Source organism: Rattus norvegicus, chromosome 19 (assembly GCF_021556685.1).
Source record: "Rattus norvegicus strain SHRSP/BbbUtx chromosome 19, alternate assembly SHRSP_T2T, whole genome shotgun sequence".
NCBI lineage: Eukaryota > Metazoa > Chordata > Mammalia > Rodentia > Muridae > Rattus > Rattus norvegicus.
The window spans coordinates 36,677,925-36,697,177 of record NC_141552.1 but is presented as its reverse complement, the minus strand read 5'-3'; the positions used below and the strand labels follow the sequence as shown (position 1 = coordinate 36,697,177).

The 19,253-nt window shown below is 41.3% G+C and overlaps 2 pseudogenes; one reads left to right on the top strand and one right to left on the bottom strand.

Annotated features, from left to right (window-relative positions):
* Positions 1 to 2,575, top strand: Zc3hav1-ps1 (zinc finger CCCH-type containing, antiviral 1, pseudogene 1; annotated as a pseudogene).
* Positions 2,576 to 12,559: 9,984 nt separating this feature from the next.
* Positions 12,560 to 13,630, bottom strand: LOC147999383 (serine/threonine-protein phosphatase PP1-beta catalytic subunit pseudogene; annotated as a pseudogene).
* Between the last annotated feature and the right edge of the window lie 5,623 nt (positions 13,631 to 19,253).

The window sequence follows — 19,253 nt, the reverse complement described above, 5'->3', positions numbered from 1 at the left end:
CAGAGTGCACCATGGCTGATGCCTGGGTAGAGTGTTTGGTCAACAAGATCCTGTGCACCCACAGGGGCCGCATGACCCTTAAGGAACTACAGAGTAGGATCAGGCTCCAGAGGCAGAGCTCTATGAGCTGCTGGAGACCTCAGAGCAAGATTGCTTCCTGCTGTGAGGGACTGGAGACCAGGCAGGGACAGCTATGTGGGTGGTGGCTACTACTGAAGCCTGTGGCTTCAATCTCAAGTGCAGCCAGGGACCCTGCTACAGATTGTCCAAGCCTCTGCAAGCTTACTCTGCTCGGTCAGTGCCACTATGCACAGTCCCAAAGAAACCTCTGCAAATACTCTCACAAAGTTCTTTAGGAACAAAGCTTCCAGGTCCTGAAGAATCATGAGCTCTCTGGGTTTAACCAAGAGGAGCCGGCCATCTTCCTGGTACAAAGCAATGCTTTTCTGGTGCAAGACTTACTACAAAGGAGACAGCCACAAACAGATTTGTTGAAGCCACAGCCAAGGAGGAGAGTCCAAGTCTGTGAGCACTTCACCCAGGGCAACTGCAGTTACCTCAACTGTCTAAGGTCTCATAACCTGATGGACAGAAAGGTGTTGACCTCCGCGTGACTGAGCATGGTCTGAGTTCTGATGGGGTCCAGAACATCCATGACATCTGCAACAACAAACACATTAAGAGGGGACCCACAGTCATGAGAGTTCCCCATGAACATCATAGCAGCAGGGCACACAGAGACAGAAGCATAAGCAGAGACGGCTTCCTTCCAAACAGTCTACAATTTCTCTCACACGTCTCATTTTGACATCTGGTTCACCTAGCACAGATGTCACCAGCTGTAAGGATTCCCTGGAGGACGTGTCTACAGCTGTCACTCAGGAGGTCAAGAACCCGGGGACCCAGGACTCTGCACAGCTTTCCTTGGTCTCATCTAAGGCTGCTGGAGTCTGAGGACCCAGACACATGAGAGCAAGCCAGGGGTTTTCTGAGAATGGAGATCTGGATGGCTTATTTTCTAGGAATCCTACTGATTCTTTGTAAACTTTGCCTCCTCTGCTCGGTTTCCTCTTGATGCAGCAAAAAGAAATGAGGCCATGTACTTGAAAACAAGCATGAATTCTGGACACTGCATGGAGGTCAAGAGAAAGAGTGCCTCCTTCCCAGATCTGGACTTAACTTTGGTAATTGTTATCTGTCTAGAAAACCTAAAATATCAAACACATATTTCAGTTATCTGGAGTAGAGTCCTCTGCAGTAAGAACTAATGATTTTGATTTTGCTTGATGTCTGCTGTTATGTCCCTCATTTCATTTCAGATTTATGTATTAATTTATGTATTATCTCTCTGGTGTGTAGTAGTTTGAGGGAAGAGTAGTTTGTAGTTGTCTCTTTTGTGGATCTTCTGAAAAAAAATTCAGCTCTTGGCTTCCTTGAAGCTTTGTATTATTCACTTTGTTTCTAAATGTTTCATTCGAGCCCTGAGTTTATTTCCTGCCTTCAAATCCTACCAGACTCTCTATAGGATGAGGCTTTGCCTGACCTTGGTAAGAGCAGCATGTGATAAATGAAGCTTTTGCTGCTCTCTGTAGTGGTCAAAATCTCACTGAAAACCTTGCATAGGCTGTTTTAGGCTGTATTAAAGTAGCCCAGCATTTCAGTGTTCCCTGCAAGGTGCCATGGGACAGTAGTAACATAAGTCTGCATGCACCTCGACAGATTTCAGTTCGGTCTTCTAAGTCATTTTATGAAAATTTATAGTGAGTTCATGGATGAACATGCGCGCGCGCGCACACACACACACACACACACACACACACACACACACACACTTTACTGACATGGTGCACATTCTTTGCACACCAAGAATAAAGTGAGCAGTGAGGAAAACACACCAATAGTGGAATTGATGGAGGAAGCAGTGGGGAAGCTCATACTTAGAGTTACTTAAAGGCCCTCTGCAGGCTCTCCTTCTGTTGGAGGCTAAACTTGAAATTCAATGTAGTTCTTTATTTTCTTACTCTGTAACACACAGGACTAGGGTAGAAACTAGGGCTTTGAGCATGGTTGGCAGGTAGTCACATTGAATTAAATCCTAGGGCTAGAACACTATTAATCTTCTACTAAATTACAGAGCAGCCTGGAGGAAGACACTCAGCCGACAATGTGGCCATCTCCAGACAGGCCCCGACAATGGCTAACAGACTTGATGAAGACTGGAAACATTTGCTAATTCAGAGAGAAAAGAAGCCCCTCCATCTACACTGTACTCTAAGGACAGTTTATTCAGGTAAGGAAGACATGACCTATTGTCTCAGGTCACAGATGTCAGCACAAAGTATCCAAGGTATTGTGTGCCAATGGTAGCATTAACAGAACAAAGCACACAGTGTCATGAAGACATAATTATGAGTATGTGTAGCAAGACCCAGCCTCATCCAGGTTCTTAGATAGTAACTGAGAACCTCAAATACAGTAGTAATGTGATAGTGTGGTGTGAATCTAGTTACAACTAGCTTCTATTTTGACACAGATGACTCTTTTGTGTCATGGTCAGCTTATGATGAATGAGTAGAAGACCTAAGCTTGAGAATAAGTAAAGACTACATTGCTTCTCTAGCTGAAGAGTTTTTAAAAGCCCTGGTGTGACAGCAAATTTTGTGGACATTCTGGATTATTCCTTCTGTACTTTAACTCTCTGAGTCACCTGCACTCTCAGTAAGTTAGTTCAATTCCATAAATTGGAATTTAGTCACCTGGAAAAAATGCTTTATCAATAGGATCCCAGATTTGCCATGGAAAAGGGGTAGCTTGAACTGTCCCACCTAGGTTTTGGGCTTGCACAGGCCTGCTCTCCAAAAGAAATGTGTGTTCACCGCTACAGGCTGCTTTCACTATGGATGCTCTTGACGTTCCTCCCTAAATTGCTTACATTAAGATAATTTTCTTTCTATGGAAAGAATTCATTATGCCAAGCTGGCATACAGGAATCTAGTTTCTATTCTGTATTTTATAAGATGTGCTTAATATATAGATGATCATCACTGATAATAGCTGAAAGATCTGCTCTAATATGGAAACTCGGTGATGCTGGAGGATGATCCTGAACCCACAATGAGCAGTGGGGACACCAGGCCCCACTACAGATGCCTGGCAACCTAGCACATTGAGCATGCACAGCTCTTTAAGTTACCTGTGAATACACATCTCCTGAGATCTCTCTACTTCATTGGAGGTGATCCTGTCCACCTAATACAGCACATGCCCTGAAAGGACAAAAGCCACCTGCAGGAGCTATGGTGACTGACTCATAGATTAGAGTATCTGCTGCTCTCTCAGAAGAACCACATGGTCCCCAGTAATCATCGACAACAGATAATGTGACACTTTTTTTAGGAGTATCACGGAAATTCACCCAGGACAGGCCACAGACATAAAGTAGAAAAAAAAGATCCATTGACATAAATGATAAAACTAAGTCTAATCTGCAACAATAAAAACACAGCATACTTATGGTCAAGGACAAGAGCATCTGTCTAAACCTGTTTCCCAACACGACTTTGAAGGTCAGAATCTCTGGGGTTAATACTGAAGTTGTATTGCAAGAAAAGCTGAAGCACATGGTTCTCCATTAGGATTACTTCTATATTCCTTTCTGAATGTTGTCAATTTTTTTGCAACTGTATAGCAATGAGTGTATATTATTCAATATGTGGTGCACAGGGTCAATTATGAATGTATGTTGTAGACTCTTATATACTGAGATTAGCAGAACACATGCCAGCATGGATAAAGTATGGCAGGGATTACACCATAAAGTGGCATCTGAGAGAAAGCCACATTATCCACACAGAAGACACTATCACACTGGGTACCCCTTGGTGACTTTGAATTCACTATTTAGCCCAGGTTCCCTTGAACATGCAGAGGTCCATCTCTAGTTGTCAGTTCTAAGTCCACAGGAGGGGACAGAATCCTTGAATAAGAAAGATGGTCTTAAGATTCAAGAGATTAAGGTCTTCCTGGTTGCTGCTGCTGCAGAGAGCCCGTGGGGAGCACCCCACGAGCAAACCTGAGCCTCGGGACCACAGGTAAGACCAAATTTTCTACTGCAAGAAAGCTGCCTGGTGAGCTTGGGACACAGGAAAGCAGAATTTCTCTAGGACCGGGCACGTTCTGTGTTTACCGGAAGTCCCACACCCGCGGATCCCGGCCCGCAGCAGCTCTCTGCTCCCAGACCCGGTGAGAGAGAGACCCAACCGCCTGGTCAGGTGGGCACTCCTGAGGCTGCAGAGCGGAAGAGACCACCAACTCTGCTCACCCCTGCCCACATCCCTGGCCCAAGAGGAAACTGTATAAGGTCTCTGGGCTCCCGTGGGGAAGGGCCCAGGAGCGGCAGGACCCCTGTGCCTGAGACACCGCCAGAACCTGAAAGAAACAGACCGGATAAACAGTTCTCTGCACCCAAATCCCGTGGGAGGGAGAGCTAAACCTTCAGAGAGGCAGACAAGCCTGGGAAACCAGAAGTGACTGCTCCCTGCACACACATCTCGGACGCCAGAGGAAAAAGCCAAAGACCATCTGGAACCCTGGTGCACTGAAGTTCCCGGAAGGGGCGGCACAGGTCTTCCTGGTTGCTGCCGCTGCAGAGAGCCCGTGGGCAGCACCCCACGAGCGAACCTGAGCCTCGGGACCACAGGTAAGACCAAATTTTCTGCTGCAAGAAAGCTGCCTGGTGAACTCAAGACACAGGCCCACAGGAACAGCTGAAGACCTGTAGAGAGGAAAAACTACACGCCAGAAAGCAGAACACTCTGTCCCCATAACTGACTGAAAGAGAGGAAAACAGGTCTACAGCACTCCTGTCACACAGGCTTATAGGACAGTCTAGCCACTGTCAGAAATAGCAGAACAAAGTAACACTAGAGATAATCTGATGGCGAGAGGCAAGCGCAGGAACCCAAGCAACAGAAACCAAGACTACATGCCATCATCGGAGCCCAATTCTCCCACCAAAACAAACATGGAATATCCAAACACACCAGAAAAGCAAGATCTAGTTACAAAATCATATTTGATCATGATGCTGGAGGACTTCAAGAAAGACATGAACACACTTAGGGAAGCACAGGAAAACATTAATAAACAAGTAAAAGCCTACAGAGAGGAATCGCAAAAATCCCTGAAAGAATTCCAGGAAAACACAATCAAACAGTTGAAGGAATTAAAAATGGAAATAGAAGCAATCAAGAAAGAACACATGGAAACAACCCTGGATATAGAAAACCAAAAGAAGAGACAAGGAGCTGTAGATACAAGCCTCACCAACAGAATTCAAGAGATGGAAGAGAGAATCTCAGGAGCAGAAGATTCCATAGAAATCATTGACTCAACTGTCAAAGATAATGTAAAGCGGAAAAAGCTACTGGTCCAAAACATACAGGAAATCCAGGACTCAATGAGAAGATCAAACCTAAGGATAATAGGTATAGAAGAGAGTGAAGACTCCCAGCTCAAAGGACCAGTAAATATCTTCAACAAAATCATAGAAGAAAACTTCCCTAACCTAAAAAAAGAGATACCCATAGACATACAAGAAGCCTACAGAACTCCAAATAGATTGGACCAGAAAAGAAACACCTCCCGTCACATAATTGTCAAAACACCAAACGCACAAAATAAAGAAAGAATATTAAAAGCAGTAAGGGAAAAAGGTCAAGTAACATATAAAGGGAGACCTATCAGAATCACACCAGACTTCTCGCCAGAAACTATGAAGGCCAGAAGATCCTGGACTGATGTCATACAGACCCTAAGAGAACACAAATGCCAGCCCAGGTTACTGTATCCAGCAAAACTCTCAATTAACATTGATGGAGAAACCAAGATATTCCATGACAAAACCAAATTTACACAATATCTTTCTACAAATCCAGCACTACAAAGGATAATAAATGGTAAAGCCCAACATAAGGAGGCAAGCTATACCCTAGAAGAAGCAAGAAACTAATCGTCTTGGCAACAAAACAAAGAGAATGAAAGCACACAAACATAACCTCACATCCAAATATGAATATAAAGGGAAGCAATAATCACTATTCCTTAATATCTCTCAATATCAATGGCCTCAACTCCCCAATAAAAAGACATAGATTAACAAACTGGATACGCAATGAGGACCCTGCATTCTGCTGCCTACAGGAAACACGCCTCAGAGACAAAGACAGACACTACCTCAGAGGGAAAGGCTGGAAAACAACTTTCCAAGCAAATGGTCAGAAGAAGCAAGCTGGAGTAGCCATTCTAATATCAAATAAAATCAATTTCCAACTAAAAGTCATCAAAAAAGATAAGGAAGTCATCAAAGGAAAAATCCACCAAGATGAACTCTCAATCCTAAATATCTATGCCCCAAATACAAGGGCACCTACATACGTAAAAGAAACCTTACTAAAGCTCAAAACACACATTGCACCTCACACAATAATAGTGGGAGACTTCAACACCCCACTCTCATCAATGGACAGATCATGGAAACAGAAATTAAACAGTGATGTCGACAGACTAAGAGAAGTCATGAGCAAAATGGACTTAACGGATATTTATAGAACATTCTATCCTAAAGCAAAAGGATATACCTTCTTCTCAGCTCCTCATGGTACTTTCTCCAAAATTGACCATATAATTGGTCAAAAAACGGGCCTCAACAGGTACAGAAAGATAGAGATAATCCCATGCGTGCTATCGGACCACCACGGCCTAAAACTGGTCTTCAATAACAATAAGGGAAGAATGCCCACATATACGTGGAAATTGAACAATGCTCTACTCAATGATAACCTGGTCAAGGAAGAAATAAAGAAAGAAATTAAAAACTTTTTAGAATTTAATGAAAATGAAGATACAACATACACAAACTTATGGGACACAATGAAAGCTGTGCTAAGAGGAAAACTCATAGCGCTGAGTGCCTGTAGAAAGAAACAGGAAAGAGCATATGTCAGCAGCTTGACAGCACACCTAAAAGCTCTAGAACAAAAAGAAGCAAATACACCCAGGAGGAGTAGAAGGCAGGAAATAATCAAACTCAGAGCTGAAATCAACCAAGTAGAAACAAAAAGGACCATAGAAAGAATCAACAGAACCAAAAGTTGGTTCTTTGAGAAAATCAACAAGATAGATAAACCCTTGGCCAGACTAACGAGAGGACACAGAGAGTGCGTCCAAATTAACAAAATTAGAAATGAAAAGGGAGACATAACTACAGATTCAGAGGAAATTCAAAAAATCATCAGATCTTACTATAAAAACCTATATTCAACAAAATTTGAAAATCTTCAGGAAATGGACAATTTCCTAGACAGATACCAGGTATCGAAGTTAAATCAGGAACAGATAAACCAGTTAAACAACCCCATAACTCCTAAGGAAATAGAAGCAGTCATTAAAGGTCTTCCAACCAAAAAGAGCCCAGGTCCAGACGGGTTTAGTGCAGAATTCTATCAAACCTTCATAGAAGACCTCATACCAATATTATCCAAACTATTCCACAAAATTGAAACAGATGGAGCACTACCGAATTCCTTCTACGAAGCCACAATTACTCTTATACCTAAACCACACAAAGACACAACAAAGAAAGAGAACTTCAGACCAATTTCCCTTATGAATATCGACGCAAAAATACTCAATAAAATTCTGGCAAACCGAATTCAAGAGCACATCAAAACAGTCATCCACCATGATCAAGTAGGCTTCATCCCAGGCATGCAGGGATGGTTTAATATACGGAAAACCATCAACGTGATCCATTATATAAACAAACTGAAAGAACAAAACCACATGATCATTTCATTAGATGCTGAGAAAGCATTTGACAAAATTCAACACCCCTTCATGATAAAAGTCCTGGAAAGAATAGGAATTCAAGGCCCATACCTAAACATAGTAAAAGCCATATACATCAAACCAGTTGCTAACATTAAACTAAATGAGAGAAACTCGAAGCAATCCCACTAAAATCAGGGACTAGACAAGGCTGCCCACTCTCTCCCTACTTATTCAATATAGTTCTTGAAGTTCTAGCCAGAGCAATCAGACAACAAAAGGAGATCAAGGGGATACAGATCGGAAAGGAAGAAGTCAAAATATCACTATTTGCAGATGACATGATAGTATATTTAAGTGATCCCAAAAGTTCCACCAGAGAACTACTAAAGCTGATAAACAACTTCAGCAAAGTGGCTGGGTATAAAATTAACTCAAAGAAATCAGTTGCCTTCCTCTATACAAAAGAGAAACAAGCCGAGAAAGAAATTAGGGAAAAGACACCCTTCATAATAGACCCAAATAATATAAAGTACCTCGGTGTGACTTTAACCAAGCAAGTACAAGATCTGTACAATAAGAACTTCAAGACACTGAGGAAAGAAATTGAAGAAGACCTCAGAAGATGGAAAGATCTCCCATGCTCATGGATTGGCAGGATTAATATAGTAAAAATGGCCATTTTACCAAAAGCAATCTACAGATTCAATGCAATCCCCATCAAAATACCAATCCAATTCTTCAAAGAGTTAGACAGAACAATTTGCAAATTCATCTGGAATAACAAAAAACCCAGGATAGCTAAAGCTATCCTCAACAATAAAAGGACTTCAGGGGGAATCACTATCCCTGAACTCAAGCAGTATTACAGAGCAATAGTGATAAAAACTGCATGGTATTGGTACAGAGACAGACAGATAGACCAATGGAATAGAATTGAAGACCCAGAAATGAACCCACACACCTATGGTCACTTGATTTTTGACAAAGGAGCCAAAACCATCCAATGGAAAAAAGATAGCATTTTCAGCAAATGGTGCTGGTTCAACTGGAGGGCAACATGTAGAAGAATGCAGATCGATCCATGCTTATCACCCTGTACAAAGCTTAAGTCCAAGTGGATCAAGGACCTCCACATCAAACCAGACACACTCAAACTAATAGAAGAAAAACTAGGGAAGCATCTGGAACACATGGGCACTGGAAAAAATTTCCTGAACAAAACACCAATGGCTTATGCTCTAAGATCAAGAATCGACAAATGGGATCTCATAAAACTGCAAAGCTTCTGTAAGGCAAAGGACACGGTGGTTAGGACAAAACGGCAACCAACAGATTGGGAAAAGATCTTTACCAATCCTACAACAGATAGAGGCCTTATATCCAAAATATACAAAGAACTCAAGAAGTTAGACCGCAGGGAAACAAATAACCCTATTAAAAAATGGGGTTCAGAGCTAAACAAAGAATTCACAGCTGAGGAATGCCGAATGGCTGAGAAACACCTAAAGAAATGTTCAACATCTTTAGTCATAAGGGAAATGCAAATCAAAACAACCCTGAGATTTCACCTCACACCAGTGAGAATGGCTAAGATCAAAAACTCAGGTGACAGCAGATGCTGGCGAGGATGTGGAGAAAGAGGAACACTCCTCCATTGTTGGTGGGATTGCAGACTGGTAAAACCATTCTGGAAATCAGTCTGGAGGTTCCTCAGAAAATTGGACATTGAACTGCCTGAGGATCCAGCTATACCTCTCTTGGGCATATACCCAAAAGATGCCTCAACATATAAAAGAGACACGTGCTCCACTATGTTCATCGCAGCCTTATTTATAATAGCCAGAAAATGGAAAGAACCGAGATGCCCTTCAACAGAGGAATGGATACAGAAAATGTGGTACATCTACACAATGGAATATTACTCAGCTATCAAAAACAACGAGTCTATGAAATTCGTAGGCAAATGGTTGGAACTGGAAAATATCATCCTGAGTGAGCTAACCCAATCACAGAAAGACATACATGGTATGCACTCATTGATAAGTGGCTATTAGCCCAAATGCTTGAATTACCCTAGATCCCTAGAACAAAGGAAACTCAAGACCGATGATCAAAATGTGAATGCTTCACTCCTTCTTTAAATGAGGAAAAAGAATACCCTTGGCTGGGAAGGGAGAGGCAAAGATTAAAACAGAGACTGAAGGAACACCCATTCAGAGCCTGCCCCACAGGTGGCCCATACATATACAGCCACCCAATTGGACAAGATGGATGAAGCAAAGAAGTGCAGACCGACAGGAGCCGGATGTAGATCGCTCCTGAGAGACACAGCCAGAATACAGCAAATACAGAGGCGAATGCCAGCAGCAAACCACTGAGCTGAGAATAGGTCCCCCGTTGAAGGAATCAGAGAAAGAATTGGAAGAGCTTGAAGGGGCTCGAGACCCCAAAAGTACAACAATGTCAAGCAACCAGAGCTTCCAGGGACTAAGCCACTACCTAAAGACTATATATGGACTGACCCTGGACTCTGACCCCATAGGTAGCAATGAATATCCTAGTAAGAGCACCAGTGGAAGGGGAAGCCCTGGGTCCTGCTAAGACTGAACCCCCAGTGAACTAGACTATGGGGGGAGGGCGGCAATGGGGGGAGGGTTGGGAGGGGAACACCCATAAGGAAGGGGAGGGGGGAGGGGGATTTTGCCCGGAAACCGGGAAAGGGAATAACACTTGAAATGTATATAAGAAATACTCAAGTTAATAAAAAAAAAATAAAATAAAAATAAAAAAAAAGAATAAAAAAAAAATAAAATTCCTCTACAATGCACTAAAAAAAAAAAAAAGATTCAAGAGATTAAAAAAAATCCATTTTTATTCTTAAGGAATACAATTAAGAACAAAACAGGATTAAAATTAATTAATATAAATATTTAAAAGTATTTTAAAAAATGAAAATAGTAACAATAACATATAACTATAAAACAACAAAATGAAAACTTCAATTAAAATCTTAACAGAAATATTTCTAAACAGCATATTCTTAACGAACATTTAGAAGCACAGATGTATTGCTGTTTCTCCTCTAGCACACATAATGAAAGGCGGTCCCCCAAGTTATCTCTCAATTGGGGATTTCTGAAGAAGAAAGTGAGTAAGACCCTCAGATGTCCTACCCCGATACTCTAGGCCAACAACTTTGGATTTAAAAAGTGTTCACGGGGAGGACATGGTCAACAGACTTATCAATTCCCCTATTTGATACACCAAATGCCCAGAAGTGCCAGTAGGTTACAGGCTGAATCTTGGTTTACCTGCTCCAAATACTTTTTGTTCTGTAGAAAAATGTTTGTAACACACAACCTCTAATATATAAAGCTAAGGATGACCCTGCCAGTTAGAGGAAGTCAAAGGAGTTCTAAGAACGCAAGGTCACTGCTATGGAGCACAATTCTCTCCCTGTTACTACTGTCAGATATCCACTGTATTTAAAGAAGCAATGAGAGTGAAATACATTGCTGCCCTGCCTAAATTCAGAAAAGATGGACCCTCCATGACTCCTGATGGTGTTATTATATCAATGTAACATAACAAATCCACTTTATTTTTTTAATGTGCAGAAATTATTGCTACTATACTTCACTACGAATCATGTCTATACACATCATGAGCTTTGATTATGAAAGCTCAGAGTAAAAAATCCTTAGTGACATAGCCTTACAGACAAAAACAACATTCACATGGCAATTATTAGCTAGTGAAGCACCCAGTGCTCAGAGCTGACAATGTCCCACTCACCAGCGTTCATTTAAACACATCCTTCACAGAGAGAGGGAAAGAAGAGCCAGCTTTCCAAGGCTTCTCAAAAAGGATTCTCATTTTCTGTGGATCTAAAAACAAACAAACAACAACAAAAACCCCAAAAAACAAAACCAATGCAGATGAGGGAAATACCAGAAAGTTAAGCATGCCAAAAGAGGTCTCGTTCCAATTAAAACCTAAAGCCAAGGTACCACATAATCACATCACCAACTAGTTTTGGATAGTACTATATGAGCCTTTTCTTAAATGAAATCTACTGCACAACAGAGCATCAATAAATTAAAGGTCAGAGTGCAAAATCCAAATCAGTGGCAATTTGTAAAAAGTGAAATCGTCATTATCAGCTGCAAAGTTTGCCCAGTCAAACTGTTTGATTAAAATCACTGGATCAAATAGTTTGTATATTTTTAAAACCTATCGGCCTCTAAAGTTCCTTTTTATTATGAGGTGTCAGTTTTCTTAGTAAGATCCAACAGTTACTTAAGTAGATGAGTGAAGGAAAGAAATAGTCGGTGAACGTCTTTAAAGCTCTTCCCATTTTCACTCTTTAAAATGGTTAGGGAAGAACAGGAAAAGTAGATGCCATTATTCTAGCAAAAACAACTAAACAAAACAAGCCCAAAATAAAGAAACAACCAAGCAACACTAAAGCCACTTGACACAGATGGATCTTCATGCTCTCATCTGGGTAACTAACGCAGCTAGTTTAACTGGGATGCTTTTCAACTTTAAAAACTGTGATATGAGAAGATAGAACGTTAATGGATACTTTTGTATTTGAATTTTACTTTGCTGAATATTGTAACAGAGTATACTTATTACAATACAGTGTAGCACGTCTTTCTATAAAAAAAAAATTAGGATTCTTTACCTGTCTCCTTAAGTTAAAGGTGTGACATCATAAAGGGTGTCCAATGGCTGGATGTTTTATACTGCACACATATATTATGAAGTATGTCCTTAACAAATCTGATGGTTTCTCTTCCGGAATTCCTGTCTTCAGCTTTTCTTCGGTGGTTTAGCTGTTCGAGGTAGAGTGACAGGACGTCCAGAATCCAGCCCACCATCCTGGTACTTAGCTTTCTTTTCAGATGGTTTCAATATCTCGAATGAACACATCAAAGTTTCATACCACCAGCATTGTCAAAGTCGCCACAGTAATTTGGGGCAGAAAATAAAGTTACCAATTGTCTTTTAGCAAAAAATTTATATCCGTCTTCTACCACCTGATGGGCTCGACAAAATAAAGTCTAAATCATGACGATTCAGAAATTTACTGAGTACATCAGCTCCAAAAGTAAAAGAAACACCACGATCATTTTCTCCCCAGCCTTGTACATCCTTATCTGGGTCGGAGCACAGTAAATCACACAGCAAACCTGTATCAGGTACGCCAGAGGGTCTCATAATTCTCCGAATCTGTTCCACAGACTGTGGGTCTGGTGACTCATGGTTTCCTGGTAGAAGAAAGAAGTTCTCCCGGTATTTGATTTTGTAAGCCAATGGCAAACAGATGGTTTCCAAAGACTGCTTTCCTCCGTCCACATAATCTTCTACGAAAAGATCGTTGTCTTCTGGTGGAAAACCTCCATACTCAAATAATCTCAGTAAGTCTGAATACTGTCCATGAATATCTCCACAAATCTTCAGTGATGCTTCCAATTCCAAGAATAGGCTGGCTAAGAAAGATTTCACGAGACGTGATACACAGTCCTGGGACTTCTGCTTCAGTCATCTGCACAATTTTTCCGGGATGACATCCTTGTACCTTCAGCAGGTGGGTGGTGAAGTTGTCCACGTTCAGCTCCCCTTCAGCCATCTTCTGGGCACCAGACTCTCCTCCCTGCAGCAGGAGCAAGGGCAGCTCCAAGGCCTTTGCAGCAGAGGTGGCAGAATGACATTCTCACCTAGGAGTCCCTATGCCTTTCTACCCCAGTTCCAACTCACCCCAGGCGCGGGCCCTCCCCTCCAACCACTCCCTGCTGAGCAGTGAGAGCATGTGCACAGGCCAGCTGCCAGCCGCCAGTCTCACCCACTAGAAATAAAAGGGGAAGCCCTTGGTCCTGCCAAGACTGAACCCCCAGTGAACTGGATTGTTGCTGGGAGGGTGGTAATGGGAAGAGGATGGGGAGGGGAACACTGATAGAGAAGGGGAGGGGGAGGGGATGTTTGCCTGGAAACCTGGAAAGGTAATAACAATTGAAATTTAAATAACAAATACCCAATTAATAATGATGGAGAAAAAACATAGAAAAAAATGGCACACATTTAAAACAGAAGAATATGGACCCTAATTTTAAACCACATCTCTGTCAATTAACTGTATCTTTAAGGAAGCTCAGAAAATCAGGCCAACCAATTATTTTCTCGGTTTAAGTATCTGTAATGTCGCATAAATAATAATGTCCATTTCTTGCTATTGTGGAGGGAATTAAATAGATAATATGTAATCATGGAAATTTTGAAGTACCATCCATTTTTCTGTTCATTAAATCAATCTTCCTCATTTCATTGATCAAGAATGTATGTTTTCTTTTCATAGTTACATGTATAATAAAATCAGTATAAAAACCTTCAGAATTGTATAAGCTTTCACTTTTAACAAATTAAATTAGCTATTCTTTGTATTTCTGCTGAACATTTAAATGTTCTTCATATGTCCAAATGCTAGTTAATTAGGTACCTATAAACTTTAAACTCTTTGCCTGAGAGCATGAGTACTATTTAATTATATAGGAACTACACCCAAGGCTGTCTTTGTATTAGAAGCAATTATAATTTTTAAGAAAAATAACTTTTGCTTAAAAGTTTGTGTGTGTGTGTGTGTGTGTGTGTGTGTGTGTGTGTGTGTGTGTGTGTTGCAGCACATGACCAAACAACTTTCATGAGGCATTTCTCTCCTTCTGTCATGTGGGTCCCAGGATTTAGCCCAGATGCTTAACTTTGGCAATAAATAATATTACCCACTAAACAAACAAACAAACAAACAAGCCACAAATCCACTTTGAAAGTATTCAGAATTTCACAGAATAATAGCATTGACCTTACCATATCCGCCCTTTGGGGATGGGGAAACTAATGTTCTGAAATCCATGACTTTCAGGACTTGTGATATTCATGGAAATTCACTTCCCTTGCAGATGCTCCAGTTGTGGTGTTCCATTGCTAGAAAGGTGAGCTTAAGCCTGCAGGACCCCCCGCCCCCCACGCCGGGAAAGAAAGCTCAACATACATTGCCCAGAACTTACTCCACATTCCCCAGAACCACTGTCTTTGTCCATCTTTACTTTTAGATAAAAGGCCAGATTCCTTCACCCTAGTCTCTCCACTATCTACATTCCCCCTCCCAAAACGCTTGGGAATACAGGAAAACATGTCTTCTGATGTATCCAACAGACCTAGACTGAGAGAAACTGGGGCACTGGTTGTCACTACAACACTGGTGACATCACAGAGGATGCCAAGAACTCTCTAGGAGACAATAGAGTGTCATAGAAGGGACAGCTGATGTCATGGGGAGCAGACTTTGCCTCCCTGCTAATGATCTCCCTGTACTGAGCAGAAGCAGAGGTGCCCTTTCCAGGAGACTTTCCTGGGACAGAGTCACTGAGTACTTCCTGCTTCCAAAGCCAAATTTTCCTCAAGGCTTGATTATAAAAACCTTAGTGATTCTTATGCATCTAAATCAATGTTTCCTTCTGAATCTTGCCAAAAATGTCTCATCCTAACTCGAATTATCCTCCTTCAACAATATTAGCCATTAATAATTCCTGAGATATAACACTGGTTTCAATATGCAGTCAAAAGCTTCTGCTGCTTCATTTTTGTACAGGTGCTTGAAATCACATCAAGAAATAGCCTGCATGGCAGGTTGCAACATGCGTGTGTGTGAGGCGAACACTCATGGAGCCTTGTGCTTAGCATCGACAGTTGCACAAAATTCCTTAGGAGGAAGACTTGAAATCATTATGGTGCTAGGAACAGTGTGGAGACCAGTTGGCAGAGGAAAGTGAAATATTGGAACCACCAGTGAAGGGAACCTCATGCTGCTCGTGGTGTTCTCCTCTCTGCACCAGTGTCACCAAAGGAGCATTGCTCACAGGCCTCTGTAAGGTATACCATGAGCTTTTATCAGAAAAGTAAAATAGTCAACAGATAGAGGGGGTGCAGGTAAAGGGGTAGGATGAGGCTATAAACATCACTAAGTGGATAGAGTAAGGTCCCAGAATTTAAACTCTGCGTCATAGGTCACCCACCAAACACAAAAGCATCTACCATAGTAAAAAATGAATACTTTATTGAATGCACACACTAATACTTATTGATCACATCCACAGACCAGATACTGGGGGCAGATCCATGGCCCTAAATATCTTGCTCTCAACTTATATAGCTAAAAATAGGAAAGAAAGAAAAAAGAAAACGTCAAAACAAAAAGCTCAAGCTTCTCATATGAGGACTGCAGGAAGTGTTATCTGGTGGTCAGTTCTGATTAGACCATTTTAGATAGAACAGTGCACAGTGACCCTTAATGTGATGGGTCTTATATAAAGCTTTTTGCAATATTGGAATTTTAACAAGCCTCATCCAGAACATACTGCAGAAGAAAGGATGTGATCACCGTGTCCTTGCTCTGTATCAGGTTATTTTTCTGTGTCCCTGATTGTCAGATATATTACAGCAACAATCTGAAATACCTGGTAGACATGGGAAAACATGGCTAAAACTATAGTTGTGGGTTACACACCTCAACTGTCAAAGGCTAATGCTGTCCTCACAGTCCTTAGAGGCCACTCTTGTAAGACGATCTATTGGAAAATGAAAACAGGTTTTATCTGAGCTCAAAGTGATCCTGGCCAGCCAGGTAGAGGGCAAAAGGGGATACTTGAGACCCTGCACAGAAACCCACATTTCCTTCAAAGCATCATCTATAAATTCTTGATTATTTACCAATCTCTCCCTACCAGTCTTTCAGTCTGGAATGGTAGAAAAGAACTGAAAATGATCTTCCTATTCTGAAGACCTTGATCTCTCTTTCCTTAGGTCCACATTAGGAATGCACGCAAATGGGTATCACCATCTGAACATCTTAGTATCATCTACTCAGTATATCTAGCATTTACTGTGCCTATGACAATCTCAAGCTTCCCTGAGTGTTGTTGCCCCAGCAAGAAGAATGAAGTACTGAGGTCAAACCCCAGTGATCCTTTCAAGGGGTTAGAAGAAAGCCATCAGAGATACTCCACTTCTTTGTCCTTAGATTAAATAAAGCTGACACAATGTGAACCTGGTGGGCTATTTAACCATAAATCTTTCTCCCAACCCCACCTTTCTGAGTTCAGTCCATGGCAGAATTCATTTCCCACCATTGTAGATATTTCTTGGTATATTTCCACAAGAGCCAGGTTTCTTTGGTTTTTTCCTTTTAATAGAATTATGTGTAGTCAATCAACATCTGCCCTCTGTAAGAAATGAGTAGTGTCTATAGTAACTGACCACACTGTATTTGTGTATACAAGTACATTAGTGAAAAACCAGAATTACTGAGGAGTTGGAAACCAGTGCAGTGTCCTTGCATTTCTGTGCCTTGGCCTGTCTCACAGGCAGCTGGGTACAGACTTGAGTTCCTCTTCAGGGACAGAGTAATGTTGAATGGGCACTGAGCAGGCAGAGAAAAACAGCTGAGGCCCCTCCTTTCAGTTATCAAACATATCATGGATGCCAAGAAAAAAACTAACGAAAGAAAAAAAAAACCTGACACTGAACTGTGTGGTACTGGTCACATACCCTGTTATGTTCTGTATGTTATGAGGTTTGTTAATCTTAACAAGTTCCCCAACTATGAGCTTCACATAGAACCCATTAGATTCCAGGAAAATAGGAACAATTATGTGCAAAACGTCCTGAGTCAGGGCCCATAGACAGCAGCATTTCCAGCCCTTTTGTGTGAGCCCACGTGGAATTTGCAATGAGCTGGCCCTAGCAATGTCCAGTACAGTTGTGAGCTGTTGCTCTGCTTGAACTGTATTGGTGTGTGCATTCAATAAACTATACCTATTTAAATGAATTCATTGTTCGTGTGGTTTGAGTCCAGAACCCTTGACACCAAATCTTCCCTTCAGCAGCATTTAGGAGAAGAAGCTAAGGTCAGGAGAGGTGACATCTTGCCATAAGTTATGTGACAAGACGGATGGTGAATGATCCCCTTGTGATAAGAATCAAGGTTTCCTCTGTGGTATTTAGGTCTATGTCGGCCCTGTGCAACAGCTTCAAGAACCCATTTCTGATTTTCCTTGGGATTCCTGTGATGATGCACTGAGACATGATTGGAAACAACCAAAATGGTAGTCAGAGTATTTGCTTTATATAATGTAGGGAGCACTGCAAACTCATGTTTCAGGATATTTGATTACATTGTAAGCCCCAAGAATTTTTTATTTACTTAAAAAAATGAACCTCTGGTGGTGTGGGTCAGCACTGACACAGACATTTAACTCTAGAGCTTGCTGGTTTTTATTGACAGAGAAACTGCATAGAATTGCTATAGGGACCTGTGTCTTAGGTCTGTTTCCCTAGTGTATCCTCTACATCTCTCATGATGGTGATCCTGTTTCTGGCTAACTATATGTCTGTTTACTGGGCAATTGAGTTTAGTGACATGCAAATATTATTTAAACCTATGTATTAAATTTTGTCATTTTGTTAATGATTGTGGTTTTCCTTGGCCTCTTTTGATTGACTGTCATAGTTTTCTTAAATTATTTCCTGTGTCCTCTAGTATTTTATGCTTCCCTTCAAACTAAAGTATTCCTTTTAGGATTCTCCAGAGCTGGCTTACTGGTTATACATATTTTGTTAAATTTATTTTTAGTGTACATTAGTCACACAGTAGCTGGGCAGCTGCCTGCCCTCCATGATATCAGATCTACTTTCCAAACAATAATGCTCAACTCTTACTGACTGTGTAGCATCTTGGCTGCTCATGTTCCCCTTAGAGAGCCCTCAGGACCAGGCTCTCCTCTCCCTTAACCATGGCTGCTGTCCTCTTCCTCTCTCCTCTCCATCATATCTTTTCTTCCTTTACTCTTTGGCAGTTTCTTCTTCCTTCTTCCCTCCTCTTGATCCTCTCTAGCAAACCCCTCAAAAGCTCACCTCCCCCATCTGTCTGCTGTGCAACTGTTGGCTTCTTTATAATCACAATTAACTGGGAGCAGGTTCAGATTTTGGGGTAAACCAGTATTTTGATGGTGTTTGCATTGAATCTGTAGATCGCTTTTGGTAAAATGGCCAATTTTACTATGTTAATCCAGCCAATCCATGAGCATGGGAGATCTTTCCATCTTCTGAGATCTTCCTCAATTTCTTTCTTCAAAGGCTTGAAGTTCTTATCATACAGATATTTTACTTGCTGGGTGAAAGTCACGCCGAGGTATTTTAATTATTTGGGACTATTATGAAGGGTGGTGTTTCCCTAATTTCTTTCTCGGCTTGTTTCTCTTTTATGTAGAGGAAGGGTACTGATTTATTTGAGTTAATTATACACTCAGCCACTTTGCTGAAACTGTTTATCATGTTTAGTAGTTCTCTGGTGGATATGAAAATAA